Source organism: Oculina patagonica, chromosome 14 (genome assembly GCF_052425735.1).
Source record: "Oculina patagonica isolate OP01 chromosome 14, crgOcupat, whole genome shotgun sequence".
Taxonomy (NCBI): domain Eukaryota; kingdom Metazoa; phylum Cnidaria; class Anthozoa; order Scleractinia; family Oculinidae; genus Oculina; species Oculina patagonica.
The window spans coordinates 1838030-1856183 of NC_135771.1; the positions used below are offsets into that span (position 1 = coordinate 1838030).

An 18154-nucleotide genomic window follows, 5' to 3' on the forward strand; every position below is an offset into this window, starting at 1 on the left:
GTCCTCTTTGGATGCCTCTTGTAGCTGTTCCAGTAAATCTTTATAAGTTTCGAGATTTCTCTCCAACTTGAGGAGTAATTGGTTGGCTTTGTACTCGGTTTCATCCAGAGAAACATCTTGTTGAAGGAAGGTTTCAACCTGTTCGATTCGATCCTTCAGTCGCTTCTTCGTCGGGCCCAAACGCTGACGAATACATCCACTCATTTTCCACGTTTGAAAGGTTTTATAACCTCGCTCTGCTACCACATGTTGCCGAGGTGAGAATCACATATTGCCGAGTCTAACAACAGAACTTCAAATGGTCCAAATGTCACTACAAATTATCTAAAGTATCACACGAAAAATGTCCACACTCGTTCGTAAACCACGTTGTCCCAAAGGTCACAAGTTGAGCAGGTAACCAGGCCTTTCTTTCCGTAACCTGGCCTTTACTCTGCCCCAGTTCATCGCGGTAAGTCTGCGACACTGGGCACCTAGTGAACATCAATTAAATTTCACATATCTCCTCTTAATTTTCTAACCCAGCAGACCATTTTAGATGTCAAAATCCCTACCCTGGGCATGGGAGAGCTTCACGATCTCAAATTCCCATGGGTTGCCCCCCCCCCCCCCAAACCATTGATAGGTGCATAATTAATAAATGGTGTTCTGCGAAAACCTCTTGCTGATACTTGATAAATGGCAAAGCACCGAGTCAACTATCATAGTCAATAATAGTCAATTTAGAAATACTGCCCCCACCCCCCATTAGCTTGGCATTTTTCTTGTAATAATCTGGGGGGTAGGGAATTTGAAATTTTATTGACACCATTGTGATTTTGGCTGAGAATGCAAACGTGACCTCCACTGAGGACTGTTTCCGAAGACGAAACTTTGCAGCCAAATGGCTCACCTGACAAAGGACGTAATACCGTATTTTCTCGATTAAACGCCGGGTCTCCGAGCAAGATTTGTAAGTAAGCCTTCCAGGCATTTATTTGAGGTATAATGTGCTTTAGGTATGATGGCAAATTACGTTCATGTCACAAATAATGATTTAAAACCCTTGTTTAATAAAAATTTTCCTTCCATAAACTGCGCCATTCAAATAAACGCCGGATCAACGGAGCCAAGTTTGAAATAAACGCCGGGGGCGTTTAATTGAGAAAGTACGGTATAATAAATGTGACGAAGGAGTGACATCTTTCTTTTTCCTCTCAGTGTTTTCTTAAAGAAATACCGAGGCTTTAGCTTGAACCTGTCTTATCTTACTGAAACACTTTTACAGAAGAGAAGGGGATGAGGAACAAAACATTGTAACATTTTCATTTTTACTGTGATGACCTGAACAGAACTAGAATCAAAACAACAATATTATCTCCATATTACTACTTTATTAGGTAATCATTAATTATTGACGTAAAGTGCTGTTGTTAACAGCAAAACAAAATTACTGGTGAAAAGCCGGATGCGTAAAACCAGCAAAAACTCCTGACACAGAGAAAACTGGAAACGTATTCTCCAAACCAATGCAGTTCACCTGAACCTTTGGAGTTTAAAGGTCAAAAAGCTCTTAGAGTATACAACATGTTAACTTGAACAATAAATAATACAGTATGATTTCAATAAAATAAGTACTGCAAGAAATTGATCAAAGCAAAGTACAGAACAGGCTGGCATCCACTAAGTAACACTGATCAAAAATAGTGTAAATAATTTTTATAAAAGTTTACAAAATGCTAAACATAACAGTTTGCATGCTCATTGACATTCATAGGCTTGATGCAAACACTAGTGAGTTTGTGAGAACTCAAAAAACCAAAAATCCCAGTTCCCTAACCCAAATCCACAAAACCTTTACCCAAACCGCAACCTCAATCCTGTACACTTTCCCTTTCACCATTCAAAACCCTATTGCCGGCTAACCCTTGCCTTACTCCCATCCCAAACCCCAATCCCTAACCCTTGACCCAAGCTCATCCCAAACCCTAATCCCTAGCCCTTCCCCAACCCCATCCCAAACTCCAATCCCATTCCCAACCCTTGCCCTAACCCTATCCCAAGCCCAAAACTCTTACCCTAACCTGATCCAACCTCCTGACCCAAACCACAATCCAATCCCAAATAATCCAACCCCATTTCCCAAACTTTTGAGTTCTCATAAACTTGCTTAAGTGTTTGTAACAGGCTAATATCATAACCATGCACGTGAAAGGAACTTCTGTCTAAATATCATACTGCGGCTATAGTAAGGTCAGAAAAAAATCTGCTACACTGCATTTGCTACAACTCCCAGCCAGACCATATGTACTTTACTTTGCCCATAAGTAAAAATTAAATTTCCAGCACAACTTCATGTGAACTGTGCTTAATTGCTTTTTTATTTTTTATTTGGTAAATATTATTCTTTTTTTTTTTGATGAAATGACAGCTTATATCAGGTTAACTTGAATTTTAAACCAAATTTAAAACATGCAAGAGGGTTTTAATTAAAAGGGGTTTTTAATCCAAACTGGTACATAAAAGAACTCTCCATATGTTATCATTGCATTAGTTGCTATTTAAGGTTATATGTCAGGATTAAAGTTAGCTTTAAAGCAAGCAAAGGAGAGCTCATTATGTCCAGAGTGAATTTTTACTTTGAAAGTAGTCTGTGGAGTTTAGAAAAAAAATTGTGATTTAAAATTCAAGTCTGACCTCTAGAAGCCTCTGTAAGACCTCAAAATAAAGGTAATTACTTTAGTTTAAAAATCATGCATGGTGTCCAATTTGGTCCACAAGCTTAAAAATATTATTATCATGCTATCACGTTATATCTTTCTTTTCTGAAGACTTACATGTATCAAATCGCATACAGACTTGGGCCTTAGTATCAAATGAAATTTCTAATTAATGGATCTTAAGTTATTCAAATTTTAAAATAATAACTTTCAAGTTATTATTATTTATAATTTAAATTATAGCTTCCAAGCTATAATTTTTAAATGAATGGAGCTATTATTTAAAACAATACCTTTGAAAGCTATCATTAAACTTTAATGATAGTATACAAGTTATTATTTCTAAATAATGCTTTTCATTTTTGAATAATAGCATTTCAAGCTATTGTTTTTAAACAAATAGCCCTGTTGCTATTATTTTAGTAAATAAAGGGCTTTTAGATATTTTAATTAGAAATTTCATTTGATACCGGACACAAGTCTGTATGTGTCAGAAATAGTCTACTGAAAACAAGCATGTCTATAAATAAATGATACATGTAATTGGTGAAGGTATCAATGTATTCAGATATTCCACCTAGCTAGTTATTCTGATCTCTTATAGATGTGCTAGCTTGATTAGAGTACTTTACAATATTGTTCAGTCTTGATTTCTTCAAGGACACCTTAGACAGTTATTCAGGGTGAAACCAAGTAAACTGGCTAGAAATCATAACAACAAAAGTTTTCCTTATTGAAAACTTTCCTCACAGTGATTTTTGTCTTGTTTCTCGTTTTGCCCTGACTAACTGCCCCTGGGTCTCCAAGGATGCTTAGACTTTAACTTGATCATCAAGAAATCTACTTGTCAACTGTCCGGCGTCAATTCTCCATAGTCACTTGCTAAAAAAACGGAAGATAGACTATTTTAACAAGCTATAATACATAATATGTATTTAAATGTAAGGGGTATAGATTTGAATCTCAAAAAATGTTTCTGCAATAAGCCATTTCCGATATATTAAAATTTCAACTTGGCTCTGAGGCTTGGGGGAATAAACAAAAGATACCACATTGAGGTTGAAGGATGAATAAATCATTTCTTTTGTTTTTTTTCCCCCAAGCCTTGTAGCCAAGTTAGAATTTTAATATATATCAGAAATGGCCTATTGAAAATTGATTTATTTTTTGAACAATGTTCAGGTTATTCTAGGGATTTTGAAGGCATGCACTGGTATAAATTACTTATAAGAATGTCTGAGCCTATAAAACATTAATAAAATTAATAAAAAACTAATGTGACCCCCAGCTGCAAATTAAGCCAACACTTTTCTCACCGTTCAAGATGGAGCTTCCCAGCTTGCTAATCATTTTGTTCATCAATTCCTTTCAGGTTGATCTGCCTCAGGCTGCTGTGTCCAGTCACCTAATGCGAAGACGGCACTGCAATCAGCTTTATGACAGGTACCTGTACCACTTCCTATTGGTCAGGGTTTAATATGAAAACATCTCAGCCGTTTACTGTTGATAAATTTGAAAAAAAGCAAACAATAAATTATTAAAAAATTAATGTCAGTTTCACAAGACTGATCTCTGCGTGATCTGAACAGTAATTTAATTTATTAACATACATCAGAAAACAACCTGCATTTAGTATAAAAATACATCTGAAAAATGAAAATGCTATTCTAAAAATGAAAAACAAAATCCTTACCAGTACCTGTTGTGCCTTCAGAGCAGCTTTCTAACATGGTTGTTGTTGTTGAATTCAAACCAATAAGCGGTATTATGGAGTATCACATCTTCAGCCAATCACAGCCTGAAAAAGAGCAAAAATGTTTGATATTTATGTTATTTTGTACTTTTGTTATGATTATTAAAAGTCTTGGTTTATTCATAGTGAGATCAACATTTTTATTGTGTTGAATGATCTTACTGTGAAAGCTACTAGTTTTCATAGTGAGATCAATCAATGAGTGAGGATCGACATACAAGACTGATATGACATAAGAACAATGAGTATCGATCTTGAAAAAAAATGTTCATGGATCTTTGTATTAATTTATGTATGTGTTTGTAAACTGGTTACCGTATGAGGACTAACCTTAAAGCTGCTTGTCCAACATAGTTCTGTAGCTGGGTTGTACAAGGGATCCTTGTTACTTGGCTGGCCTGCTGGGGGCCTGTCCAACTCTCCTGCTCTGTATGGGATGAGAGGTCTATGGTCCCGGCTGGCCTGTTGGGGTCTGTCCATTCTCCTACTCTGTATGGGATGGAAGGTCTATGGTCCTGGCTGGCCTGTTGGGGGTCTGTCCATTCTCCTGCTCTGCATGGAATGAGAGGTCTTTGGTCCTGGCTGGCCTGTTGCGGTCTGTCCAACTCTACTGCTCTGTATGGGATGGAAGGTCTATGGTCCTGGCTGGCTGTTACTGTAGCTCACTGCAGGACTTGACTGCTCTGCATGGGATGAGAGGTCTGTACTCCTGGCTGGCCAATTTTGCTGACTGCCTCAGTGTCCCTTGTACTCAGTGTAGGGTGACAGATCTGTGGTCATTGTTCTGGTCCTTTGATTGAAAAGAACTAATGCTTGGCAGTTAATAATTAACAATCTCCAAGTGGTTCCATAGCTATCTAGTTGAGCAGTAGTACTGCAGTCTGGTATCGTTGGTTTGAATCCCACTGAAGCCTAAATTTTGAGTCCGTTTTAAAAAGTTATGCATTTTTTGAAAAATAAAATTAATTCATTGCTGGAAACCAAATGAATGCTTTTCGTGCGTTGAACTCCAATATGCGTCAAATCTCAGTCAAAACTTATTTTAATCAAAAGACTGCAGAGAATTGGAATAGCAATATGCAAGTCCTAGACAGTGTTTTTCACCATGATCATGTTGTGGGTAATCAACAATTTTTTAGACTTCGTGAGCTTAGTGGTAGAGCATTCAGCAATGAAACGTGGTTTTAAATTTAAGTCCTGTCACTTGGCTTGAATACTTTCATATTACCTTATGTTCTTTCTCAAATCTCATTAATTGTTTGTAAAGTGTACTAATTTAGATGAAAATGTCAAAAAAACTGGATGAGAATTAAACTGCAAGACAGCTAGGCAGACAATTAAGCTGTTGAGAAAAAAGTTAGTATATCTGGCAAGTGGGTTTGACTAATAGGAAGTAAAAACTTCTGCCAAAAACACCTGCTTGGAGTATGTGTAAAGATCAGAACTTCATGTATTCTCCAAGAAGAGAGAAGGGACAGGTGATAATGATAATGAGATGCAATGAGACAAAATTATTGATTGAAGCATGTAAAGAAAGTAATTAAAGCCACTTTGGCTGCTGGCAGAAGTTGATGCCACGTTGTCTGAAGTCTCAACATCTTGAACAGTTACAGTCAAGTAAAGGATATAAAGTTGGAGAAACTTTGTGAGCACTTTGAAAGACACTGTGGGTCTTAATTAGATGCAGGAAGAGAACTAGTACTGACCAGAAAGAACAGGAAACTGAAGATCAGTTCTTCATGAGGTTGGGAAACAAAGTAAAATCTGGCTTTTGTAACTGTTATACCATCAACAATTCTCAATATAAAGTGGTCACAAGGAGAGTAAGAAAGTTGCAAGACTGCCGAAAAGGATAAAATGTCACTCTTTGAACAGCTGCTAAAAAATGGCAGGAGCAGGTCTTTATAAAAAGAGCAGATCCAACTGCAGTTAAAAATGTCAAGTTGTTGGTGGATCAGTCAACTTCAATTAGTGTAGTTAACCCCTGACAGCAACTAAGACCAGAATCCCAGAAGATAAAACTTTGGGGTAGTGTTGCTAGCATTTGCTGTTGTTTATCCAATAGTGAATAAGGTTTTACAAGATGACTGCATTGAGGTTTGCTCACTGTCAGGCAATACTCTAACTTAATGTGAAGTTCAGATTGGATCCTGATGTGTAGATTGTAATGTGATGACACAGCTAGCAAAACCGTTAGTCATAATAGATTTTCACTGGCAACCAGAAAATGAAATGCCAAAACCAAAACTGTGGAAACCTTCAATTTGTCAAGTCGCCATTACAAAGATGCTCAAGCCGTGTTTAAGGCCCAAGAAATGACCACAAGAAGTTGACTGATAGGGAGGAACTACATTTTGTGTTGAGGTACAGTTGCTCTGTTTAAGTCACTTAATATAAAGTCAATTAAGGGTAAAGGTTGTCCAGTGAGGAGACAAAAGATCCCACTCCTTGTTTTCAGAAAGAAGGGGGTAATGTCCAGGCATTTAAAGTGCAAGAGTTCAGAGTCTTTTGGGAACAAGGATGGTGCAGTGGTGAGTGCACTCCCCTCCCACCAATGTGGCTCAGGTTCAATTCCGGCCTGGTGCGATATGTGGGTTGAGTTTGTTAATGGTTCTCGTCCTTGCTCCGAGGGTTTTTCTCTGTGTTCTCCAGTTTTCCTCCCTTCTGATAAACCATCAGATCAAATTCCAATTCAACCTGGATAGAGGACCAACATGAAAACCAGCTAGAGCTGAATGTTGCTTCCTCTAAATATAGCAATTTATTTGACTATCTTTTGGCTTCCGAGCAGATATTATGGATCCTTGAAATGATTAACTGGCTGAATGATGATATTTTGGCGGCCATGGAAAATCCAGAAGCCCTCTCAGTATACTGTGATATGCAGGTGCAACATTGAATCTTGCCAGTTACTTCTGAAGGTCCTTTGCTTCGAGATCCTTCCATACTATGGAATGACAGGGTGAAATGGTGTTGTGAAGTAATCTGCATGGTTAACCGTTATGTAGGTTTACAAGATTTGCAACTTGGTCCTAAACTTGAGATGACCATCTTCAAACAGGTCTTAAAAGGTAATAAAGTATGTTGTGTTTGTCTCACGACATAGTCACTTATGATGTAGATCACCACGTTTGGACTGCACACTGCTAGTCTTCATCAGGTGATATGGTCCACTGGTTGGATATGACCTTATGAAGCACACTGCTGTTCTGTGATTGGCTGGTTTTCAACAGCTGTGATTGATTGGTGCATTTTGTTCGTGTGTGTGTGCTGTTGTTCCCTCAGCGGACCGCTGTCATTCAGTTCTCCTGGTCAGTGTTGTGTCTTTTGATCGTGGGCATCCATGCTTCAAGAATTTCAATGTCTGGGCAGTCCTTGTCGTTGTCATAACCTCATAAACTCAGGCCTAGTGGCGCCACATTTGTAGCAAGGCAATGCAATCTCCAGGATCACTGCAGTCCAAGTTGTATAATGGAGTCAACTGAATTTCCCATCGGTGTCTTTGTTGCCGACTTAACTGATCACCATCCAGTACATGTGTATAATGCAAGAGAAAATTAAAAGTAATTGGGTGGTGATATATGCTTCAGAAGCCATAAATTATATGACATATATTTGAATGTCTGCAGGAAAAATCTCTGCCATACAAAGGTAGCTGCATTGGAAGTTGCTGATAGTTTTCAAGCAGAGATATTGAATTAGTTACAGTGAAGCCTTTTCTGGTCATGGAGAAATTAACATGTACTTGCGCTTTTTATTGCAAATTAGCACCATGAGCCATTGGGGTGTAGTATTTTGGCCTGGTATCCACAGTTTTTTTGTAGATTGCATCATAATTCAGTTCTTAATGAAAGCATCAACAAAGCAAAAAGAAATGTAGAGTGAATGATATCACAGGAAGACCAAGACATACAGACTGGCAGAAGAAAATAAGAACTACTGAGGGCTTTGCTCATAGGTTTTATGTGGTTGCTGGATGTGGCTAAAAAGCTGATCAAAGCTTTTATAGAATCAAGGCTGTTTTTAGAGATAGAAGTTACGACCTGTTGTGTAAAGGTGCTTTACCACACTTTTCAGTTCAATGCAGTCTTCATGCTAGCTGGGATCTTAGCTAGAACTCTTTTGTATCAAGAAACACTGTTTGACCCCCAGTCCTTGGGGTGAAGTGGCCTTTCTATCCATTTGTCATAATCAGTACCTTTAAAAAGCATCACCAGAAAAGCAAATGGAGAGAGTAATTGATACCACAGGAAGACCAAGCTCTAGAAACTGGGAGAAACCTAAAAAAGCCACAGGACGACCAAGTTCTAGAAACTGGGAGAAACTTAAAAATGATTGGAGTGCTCCCAGACAACTCCACAGTCCTTTTTGTGTTGGTTGGATAGTCTTGAGCTCAAAAAGTTGTTATGGAAACAAGGCCGTTTTGTACTTACAGAGATAGAAGACATGTCCTGCTGTACGAATCCCACAGTTGCAGTTAAAGTTTTCTTCATTCAGTCACAGTTTCCCAGTTGACTTGATCACAAAACTAAAATGCAGTTACTCTGACATCACAAGCCAGCTAGGTTGTTTGTATGACTTTTGGGGTATTTCAGAAAAAAATAATTACTGACAATTCCAATTAAGCAGCACCTCAAACACATCTAGTTTGATTGTCCAGGAGAGGATTGTCCTGAAAAGGACTGTTGGATTGCAACTCTAATGTTAGCAGGCTAAGGCTTAAAGAATTTTTCAGAAAGTTTTGACAGTGTAGCATTTAAGCCAGCACTATCTCTAGTCAAGTAGTTATGTGGATACGTGTACGAACATGAAGGCATTAAAGCAGATCTAGGGTAAAGCACAATTCTAAGTAAGATACTTTCTTCAAATATATATATTGGACTTTGTGGTCTTCTCTCCATCGACAGTGGCAAAGAAATATCTCTCCCAGTCATCTTCTCAAAGGTTCTAGCTGCTAAATGCTACAGAAACTGGGTTATTAGCTGGGTTACTGGCTCGACAGCAGGTGTTTTTGATCTGTGATATACACCTAAGCCAACCAAAGAACCATCCTCAGAAATATAATATGCCCATAAATATAATATGCCCATAAATGAAGCTCCACACACTAGGGGAGCCGGGGTGGCGCAGTGGTGAGAGCGCTTGCCTCCCACGAATGTGGCCCCGGGTTCAATTCTGGCCCGGTGCCATAATTATGTGGGTTGAGTTTGTTGTTGGTTCTCGTTCCTCTCCGAGGGTTTTTCTCCGGGTTCTCCGGTTTTCCTCCCTCCACAAAAACCAACACTCCAAATTCCAATTCGATCTTGGATGCACGTACACGTCTTTACGAGCTCCTGAGCTCTTCCGTGTCACATGGGTAAATAAATTACAAAAAATAAATTACAACAAAGGAAAGGAATCACATCATCTAGACACTTAAACAGCAAAATGAGATGGTGTAGATTTAATTTTTTCCCCACTGAATGGTTGTATTCAGTACTTTCACCTCAGAAAATGCACTACTTGTTGCTTGGCTTGTTGCCTTTAGAATGTTCATTGTTGAGATCAGTATCAGACGGGTGTGAAATGCTTCTTTGCCACCAGCCTGTTTCCAGGTATGCTGCACTAGTTTATCTGTGATGGCTTAGACTTCTCTATGGACTCTATGGACTACCATCGTCAGCTCATGCAGTGGCTACAGTTAGCTTCCAAACATCTACAAGGCTGCATCGTTATCCAGCTCATATCCCCGGCAGTTGTGTATTGTGTACATTCAATACACAATCATCAGCTTCATCAGGTCTCCTCTACAGATAATAATCCATGTGCTGTCACTGTTGAAAAAATGCTGTTAATACAATTTGCCTCCTCATGGTGCTAAATTTAAGATCATGTTTAATTTGGCAAAACAACAGACAATTAATCCACTGTCGAAAATGCTGATAATATAATTTTGCCTCCACGAGGAAGCTAAAAAGTTGTGTATAATTTGGTCCACTCAACAGACAATTATCCATGTGCTGTCATTGTAAAAAATGCTGTTAATATAATTTTGCCTCCACGAGGAAGCTTAAAAGTTGTGTATTACATTTGGTCCACTCAACAGACAATTATCCATGTGCTGTCACTGTAAAAAAATGCTGTTAATATAATTTTGCCTCCTCAATGTGGCTGAAAAATTGAACATTTAATTTGGTCTCCTCAACAGACAATTTTATCGATGTGCTGTCACTGTTGAACATTTATGCCGTTAACACAATTTGCCTCCTCAATGGTGCTAAAAAATCATTTTTAATTTGGTCCACTCAACAGACAATAATAATTAAATTATCCATGTGCTGGCCACTGTTGAAAAATCCTCCTGGGGTAAAATGCTGTTAATATAATTTTGCCTCCTCGATGGTGCTGAAAAATTGTGTTAATTAAATGAATTAAGTCCACTCAACGGACAATTATCCATAATATGCTGTCACTGTTGAAAAATGCTGTTAGTATAATTATTTTACATGCTCAAGGGAGCCGAAAAGTTGTGTATTGAATTTGGTCCACTCAACAGACAATTATCCATGTAATGACGTCACTGTCAAAAAATGCTGTTAAAATAATTTTGCCCCTCGAAGGAGGTGAAAAATTGTGTTAAATGAATTAAGTCCACTCAACGGACAATTATCCATGTAATGACGTCACTGTCAAAAAATGCTGTTAAAATAATTTTGCCCCTCGAAGGAGGTGAAAAGTTGTGTATTGAATTTGGTCCACTCAACAGACAATTATCCATGTAATGACGTCACTTTCAAAAAATGCTGTTAAAATAATTTTGCCCCTCGAGGGAGGTGAAAAGTTGTGTATTGAATTTGGTCCACTCAACAGACAATTATCCATGTGCTGATGCCACTGTCGCAAAATGCTGTTAATATAATTTTGCCTCCTCGATGGTGCTGAAAAATTGTGTTAAATGAATTAAGTCCACTCAATGGACAATTATCCATATGCTGTCACTGTTGAAAAATGCTGTTAGTATAATTATTTTACATGCTCAAGCTGGAGCCGAAAAGTTGTGTATTGAATTTGGTCCACTCAACAGACAATTATCCATGTGCTGTCACTCAGCTGTTGGAAAACGTTGATAATATTATAATATTATATATAATTTTGCCTCCTCTATGGTGCTGAAAAATTGAACATATTAATTATAATCTGGTCTCCTCAACAGACAATTTATCCATGTGCTAATGTTGAAAAAAAGATGTTAATACAATTTGCCTCCTCAATCATGGTGTTAAAAAAATCATGTATAATTTGGTCTACTGAACACTCCAGACAATTATCTTTTTGCTGTCACTGTTGGAAAAAACTGGATAATTTTGTCTCCTCGATGGTGCTAAAGAATAATGTTTAATTTGGTCCACTCAACAAACAATAATAACTATTATCCATGTGCTGTCACTGTTAAAAAATGCTATCAGAATACATTTTTGGTGAAAATGTTATATTTTGAACTCCTCAACAGACAATAATATTGGCCAGACTGTGCTTGTGTCAGTTGTACCTGCTGAAAAAAGATACAGTAATTTAGTGGTAATAATTACATAAATTAATAGTAATTAATTTAGACTTATATAGGGTACTGAAAAATGGAATATAATTTGACTTCATTTTCAGACAAATGGTCCAAGTCTTAGTGTTTTTTGTTTGTGCTTTGTATACAGTTATGGACTGAATGTACGTAGGTGTAGTCTTCCTCCAGGCAATTGGCCTTAGCCTTTATGTGCACTTGGCTACAAAAGAGATATATACAGACCGTAATTACTGGCAGTGCTTCATTTCTTAATGACTGCTTGAAAGTTTAATTTTTTTATAATTGCCATGAAAATGTTGTAATTTAAATTAATTAAATAATTTATAATAATTTATAATTACCTCTATATCTGCTTCTTTTTAGGTCACACTTACCCAGTACATGAAATGTCCACGTAACTGGGCGTGGCTGGCAGTGATGAGATATCCTGGAAACGTATACTAAATGAAATCATTCATGCTGTCATGTTCAAATTATACATGTACACTATACCTTACCATCTGAAGAAAGAAACATGATCCAAAATCCTCTTGAACACAAAAGTTGTGAACCATGTTCTCTGTTTCCAAGTCATGTTCTAGCTGGCTAGAAGTGTGCCCCCGAAAATGGGCTTGGTGCTGAAATAAAATTTGTTATTAACTTACCATTTGTCAGTCATGTCAGTGCCCCCGAAAATGAGCTCGGAGCTGAAATAAAAATTTAACTTACCCTTTGTCAAAGGTCCTGAAATTATAAACCATTAGTACTTTTTTCTTGCTTTGCATTGTTCAATAATGCTAAATTAATCGCAGCTTAATTTACTTAAAAAAGGACACAGAGACAGTTTTTCTGGTTTTAATTTTTTTGTTTCAAATATGCTACATGGCTTTTAAATTAAATTATTAATATTTTAAGCAGAATCACATTCCTACTGCCAGCCTGCAAATTTGCCCCCGAAAATGGGCTCGGAGCTGAAATAAAAATTGTTAGTAACCGTTTGTTTAATAACCTGCAAATAAAACTATTAGTTCTATTATCTTGTTTTGCCTTGTTTAGTGCCATTATATTGTTACCTTAAATTAATCTTAGCTCTATTACTTAAAGAAAAAGACACAGAGACAGTGTTTCTGGTTTTATTGTTTAAAATATGTTACACGAAAAAAATGCGGTGCGCATTCCTATGCAAAAAAGTGGCATCCTTAAGAAACCCAAAGTGTTACCATGTCAGTAAATTTGACATCCCGATGTGAACACTTTAGGTGCCCTGGATGGTATGAGCATCAGTACTGGCTTGCTAACAAGTTGTAGTCGCTACCAAGCCTTTGTGTATTAAATTGGAGGCCAATTGTATTCTGAATCAAAAGCCGAACGTAAACCGAATGAAATGCCGAACTGAAATCCGAAATCAAAATCCGAAAGTCGATCTTAAGTTACTCCACGTACCTGATGCCAGGGTGTAGAACTTGCCCTACCTTATATGGGATGCTGTTAGACACCAGTGCTCCTCCACTCTGAGTTCCTTGTAGGTGATGAATTGACTTTCAAAAAAATTTGGTCGACAGTTAATAAACTGCCATGGCAAGACAATTGGCCTAAAGTGTGAAGTGCAAACAAATATGATATGGGCCATTGTTAAAGCTATAAAAAAAAAATGCCAGTGCTCCTGCTCCATGCTCCATACTGGCATTGAGTTGATTGTCGCAACAAATTTAGCCGACAGTTGGGAAACTGCCATGTCAATACAATTATATGGCTTGAACCTTAGAACCTAAAGAGAACAATGGCCCAGAATTTGGACTGACAGTTGCAAAACTGCCAAAATGTGACACTAGACAATTGGCCTAAATGTTTTGAAAACGACCTAAACTGAGGTGTGTGCATGGTCCCCTATATTCCCTCTAAACTGCTTTTCAGTCCAAATCTTAAATACCGGTATTCGCTTAAACTAGAGTTAAGTCAGTAAACTGCACAGGAGTGGCAAAAACAGCCTTCCTCCTCTCAGCTGAATAACTCAAAATCTCTAGTTATTTACAGTTATTTAGGTCATGTCTGGTTGAACCTTTTGGGCCAAAATGGTTTTGTAAAGTTTTTTTTTTTTTGGTAGAAATAATTTGGTCGAAAGTTTCACTTGATTGCAGTGTTTAAAGCTCCTGTTATCAAGTAAAACATCAAAAGAAAGTTTCAACCGCGCAACTAAGCAGGAGATGCAGTGCTGAAGATTTCTTGCCGAAGTAGAACTGGAACTGCCAAAAAATCCATGTTGCTAAGCCAGCTGTGTTGCCGAAGTTGAAGAAAGTCGAATCTTGTCCGAAAGATGAAAAAAAGTCGAATCTTGGCCAAAAAACCTGAAAAGGAACCCAAAGGAGAAGCCTAAAGGAAGGAACCAACCACACCAGGGCCCATCTAACTAATCTAACTACATTAAATTATGCCGAATCAGAAGTCTCTGCCAGACTTCTGGCCGAAATTTGGTGGTAAAGGTTCATCCAGAGCTCTACTATATTACCTACAGATAAGCCCACCATCCCAACCCACAACAATTCACCAACCAACAGCATATGTTCAATATATGCTTTAGAGAAGTCTTCCATCAGAATCTTCTTACTGACTCTTTCCCAGTCTTCTCTCTCCTGAGTAAATCATAAGTAGAAAATGTGAAGTGGAAAAGAGAAGAGTAATCCCTTCATCTTTCCCACCCCTCCATTCCCATCACTTCTTACAATGTCCCCATTTGAGTCGAACTGGTACTGGAGTCAGGTCTTGTCTTGTATGGGCGGAGCTGAGGATTGCTTGGGGAAGGTGTTCCGTTCCTGGTGATAGAACTGGAGTGTGCTCCTCAAGAACCAAAGAAAGCTGAAAAAATGGAAAAGAATTATTTTTATAAGATCTGCCATATAATAATTGCCCTGCATCTCCCATGCATCCACAGAGGCCTCTTTTCAGTTTTTATACTGGCTGGGTAACAGGGATAGGTGAAAAGAAAGCTCTTGTAGCTGGTTTTGCTTTTTTTGCCTTTTCTGCCTCCACTGAAAGAGTCTCTGTGGAGGAGTGAGAGAACAACCTTATTTTAAACCACTCAGAAACATGGGCACAACATTTGAATTCTGTTTATTGGGCCAGTGACCTTGCTACTAATGAGGTGTGAAACTGGCCCAGTATTCTGCAGTTAAGCTGCAGAGCACAAACCAATGAATAAATTAACATTTTATTCTTATTAGTAAAAATCCAATTTCAATCACCCAATCTTAAGTTGTTTTTTTTTTTTTTTACAAAAAAAGATTGACAATTATTTTCACAGTAAGATCTACCATCCTGGAAAATTGTTTAAAAATAAATAGTTTGTGGAAACCAGCTAAACTGCATGAAATCAAATAATTTTCTTTGAAATATTCGCATTGAAGAAACTCATTATCGTACAAAATTAGAATGAAAAAAAAATCGGAACAAATCTATGTTTACCATGGATGTACGTTGCCAAAAAAGGCCATAAGAACATTTGACAGGGTTTATAGTCACGCAATGTTTGTGAAACTCAAATCCTGACTCATTTTAAAGGGCTTCCTAGCAGATTCGTCAATTTAACAAGCTAACTCTATTTAAGGGAATTTTCAGTCTTTCAGACCGAATATTTCAGAAATTAGAATTTAACGGAATTCATCAACATCCGGATTGTTTACGCAAATACCACTGTGAATCTCACGCGATGTTTGCAGTTGCACGATGTTTCGCAAGCCGGTGTTTTAACGCGACTGACCAAACTCGAAATCTCTTCTTGTTTTGAAATGCAAAGAATGAAACACAACTTTAAACGTTTCCAACGCAATGTTTAGAACATTAGTCAAATGTAACTCCGTGGATGTTGCCAAAATTGAAATAAAATCCACTCGCGCAAATTAAATTTCTGCGAAACGTGACTCGCGCATAACAGAATTTTGACAGTAAATAAAAGAAAGCTAGATTTAGATTTTTGGATAAATATCGTTCATTACTGAATGAGTTCATTTTAAAATTAGAATTTTAACAAAAACCTTTTTAATTGCTGTATTGAATTCGGAGGCAACAAAAATTGAAGAAATACGAGCTGATTCGCGCCATTCAACAGTTTTTAGGCTCTTTGAAAGAAAATAGTTCTGGAGTAATTCTAAAAAGGCGGAGAATCAAAAAGTTGAATTAAAACTCGGCACTGAATTTTATTTCCCTTGTATAATGTGACTTTGAGTTAGGGAATTGTGTAAAAATAAATAAATTCAGCGTACAACGCAAATAACTTGAGAAACATTCAAAGGACCCCGCACGTTTTGGTTTTCGCGGGAAAATGAGGCCACTCGCGCGTTCACGTGGGAATTCTGTTTTCTTCGTTTCTTTAAAATTTTAAAGGAACTTCAATGAAATTTTTTCGCATCAAAAATAATTTCAGTCAACTCTTATTAATTAACGTTAAGTATACCAAAGGAATAATGCTTACCTAACAAGTTTTGATACTGTAAACATGGTTTCCAATCCGGCATGGCGATAGCACGTGTGTACAGCAACATGTACACTCTTGCCGAAAGGCGAACGAGTCAGTGTTTCAATTTTCTCCGTCAAATTCTGTGAGTAAAAAATAGAATTATAATAAGTCACTAAAAAGGAACTAATTAAGGCTTCATATTTCGTAGAGCAAACGCTTTTCGTGAGCGAAAAATGACTTTTTTTCGGCATGAAATTACACGCCGAATTTTTTCCGTGAGTGCACAAACATTTAAGCAATATTTTTGTCAAATAATTACAACACTTGAAACAATAAGACACTCACATGTTTGCCTCAGCTCGCTTTTGTAACTCGAAGAATGTTGCTGAAGTCGGTTAAAACTTCAATTAAGTTGGCGAAAAATGGAAATTCCGAGATGCTTTCGTAAAACCCCCGCGTCCTTTCTGAGTGTTTAGCGAGGAATGAAAATTTTTGAAGACGGCGCTTTTCCTCCGTACATCACGTGATCATAAAACTATTCGCTAATTGGCTTGTTTTTATTGCACGGGCTTTCCACCTCTTACGTCATTGACTGCCAATATTTGGCAAGACAGCTGTTACTGAAACGATTTAAAAATTCAGGGTTTTAAACTTTTTGTGTAAAAAATTAAGTTGCTTTAGAAAGAGTAACGGCAAGTTCTGTCAGGATTTCTCATTGCTATCTCGCCTTCGCAGGTTTTTGATAAAATTTCGGACACGAAGAGGACCTGCCAATTTAAATCACCCTTTCCCACGTGGGGTAGTTCTGATTTCTGATTGGCTCCTTAAATTACATTGGCTTTTTAATGGTTTTTACTAGTAGCTACTAGCAAACACTTGATTACATGCCAGTACGATGTAAATCTTGTTACATTTCTTTAATTTTACAGGCGTCTGTCCTCTGAAAAGCAACGGAAAACGATCAAAATGCTGCGTGTGAAGATTTTGGTCTGACATTGGATACGTTTTGTGCACTCTGCTTTGGAAGTGTGTAAGTATTTCAGAAGAAACATTGTTTTTTCGAATATAATTTCTTTAAGTTTTTAAACTTAAAGAAATTTAAATGCCGACTATTCACTTTACGCACTGACGGATAGCCATTGTTGGCCATCCTGGGTAGCTAAGAACATCATCAGACTCATTTATTTTGTGAGGTTTGAAATAAGAAATCGATTTTTGAATCAGTTCTGAAATTCAGTCTGGCCGAAACACTCATTTTGGTCAAAAATAATGCAAAGGAATCAAGAAGTGGTCCGCACTTCCGCGCCTTACGCGAGGAGCCGCGACGCGCAGCTGGAGCCTTGCAGGCGTAAGTCGTCAATATATTTTTAATTTTTCTCATCTTAAGTAAATGAAAATTAACGTCAGTTAAGCCTGCCTGCAGGCTCGCTCTAGCCTTCAAAACAGACGGTTTAGCGGAACAAAGCGCGAAACGCGAACATAGCGCGAAGCGTGAAGGCGCGCGGGGCGCGCGTTCCACGCTCTGCCTCTCTAAACCGCGGCCTGTTTTGCAGGCTAACATCGCCCTCGGTGTTTAACACGGAGCGAGCCTATAAAAAGTCCCCCACTAGCATCGTCTTTGCTTCGTGTCAGAAACAGTCGGTCTTAAAACAGCCGAAGGGCTCCTCAAATTTCTGTCCGTCTTTCAGGAATTATTCTTTCCGGACCAGAGTTTA

General features: G+C 37.8%; 1 protein-coding gene and 1 long non-coding RNA gene across 5 annotated transcripts in view; one reads left to right on the forward strand and one right to left on the reverse strand.

Moving 5' to 3' along the window:
* LOC144638711 (uncharacterized) overlaps window positions 1–18154 on the forward strand; it is a 28459-nt gene that overhangs the window by 3035 nt on the left and 7270 nt on the right. The window contains exons 2-3 of the mRNA XM_078497936.1: window positions 4072–4142; window positions 12374–12641. The gene's annotated coding sequence lies outside the window, so the exon portion shown is untranslated. The remainder of the gene's footprint in view (window positions 1–4071; window positions 4143–12373; window positions 12642–18154) is intronic.
* On the reverse strand, window positions 1354–9287 carry LOC144638712 (uncharacterized). Of its 4 annotated transcripts, none has more exons than XR_013567993.1 (5): window positions 5064–9287; window positions 4783–4999; window positions 4399–4497; window positions 4016–4199; window positions 1354–3581 (listed from the first exon to the last, which is right to left on the reverse strand). It is a non-coding gene; the product is annotated as an uncharacterized LOC144638712 (long non-coding RNA). The 4 variants fall into 4 exon arrangements; XR_013567994.1 differs by having other exon boundaries at window positions 4783–4845; window positions 4915–9287; XR_013567995.1 differs by having other exon boundaries at window positions 4393–4497; window positions 4783–4845; window positions 4915–9287.